Consider the following 928-nt stretch of genomic DNA (forward strand, 5'->3'; position numbering starts at 1 on the left):
GAGCAAAAATCATGTGTTGAAAATGTGCACATTTAAAGCAGCGGTAGCCCATAAAGACATACACTACCTTTACTAAACGATGAACGACTTTTTGCAGAGTTCTTCTTTTTACGTTTCCCCTTAAAAATAATAATTAATTACAAAATATAGAGTGGTGAAGAGAACATAATGGTGTTGGTGATGAGCTAGAGCCGTCTAGTGTCTGAATCCACTCCACTCACATTGTGCTCAGAGAGACCAACCTTTACTGTAAATATTTAGCACTGTACATATAAAAGCGGTAGCCCATAAAGACATACACTACCTTTACTAAACGATGAACGACTTTTTGCTAAAATATTTTTTTCATATCAATAAAGATAATTTTATTTATTGGATGTGCTTTCTCTAGTTTTTCCTTTAATGGTTTATATCAGTTTCATTTTTTAGCAAAACTGAAAAGAAAAATAAAACAACACAGGTCGGTGTAGTTTCATCTGTTATTATATTATGCAAAGTTCTCATATTAGCTTGTTATGTAATTATTATTGATGACAATGAACCAGCCAAAAGAAAAGACTTCTAGTACATCAACATGTTTCAAGACACTTAGATGTGATTTTTTATGACCTAAAAGCACATTTTATTTAAACAAGGTTTTATGACCAAATTACTTTAAGTGTTATTTAGTTCAGTAATTTTGATAGATATTTTAATGTTGTTGATGCTAAATTTAATGCTAGACTGAACACATCTGGATAATCCTTTAAACCGGGCAGAGGGTCAGGATCTGCAATAGCAGCATCCTGCAGGTATTGCACTTGATACATAGTTATTATTTGTTATTAAACAAGCATCATTTACAAAATAGAAAACATGAGTGATTATAAATGATTATGAAACACTTTCTACCTCAGTTAAAGATCGTGAACACTGAGCCAAAGAAAGA

The 928-nt window shown here is 31.7% G+C and overlaps 1 protein-coding gene across 1 annotated transcript in view; it reads left to right on the plus strand.

Annotated features, from left to right (window-relative positions):
- Window positions 1–377, plus strand: part of g0s2 (G0/G1 switch 2) — a 1,384-nt gene extending 1,007 nt beyond the window's left edge. Inside the window, exon 2 of the mRNA XM_029152200.3 lies at window positions 1–377. This exon is cut by the window's left edge and continues 656 nt beyond it. The gene's annotated coding sequence lies outside the window, so the exon portion shown is untranslated.
- Window positions 378–928: the final 551 nt, after the last annotated feature.

Source organism: Betta splendens, chromosome 5 (assembly GCF_900634795.4).
Source record: "Betta splendens chromosome 5, fBetSpl5.4, whole genome shotgun sequence".
In the NCBI taxonomy this organism is placed as follows: Eukaryota; Metazoa; Chordata; class Actinopteri; order Anabantiformes; family Osphronemidae; genus Betta; species Betta splendens.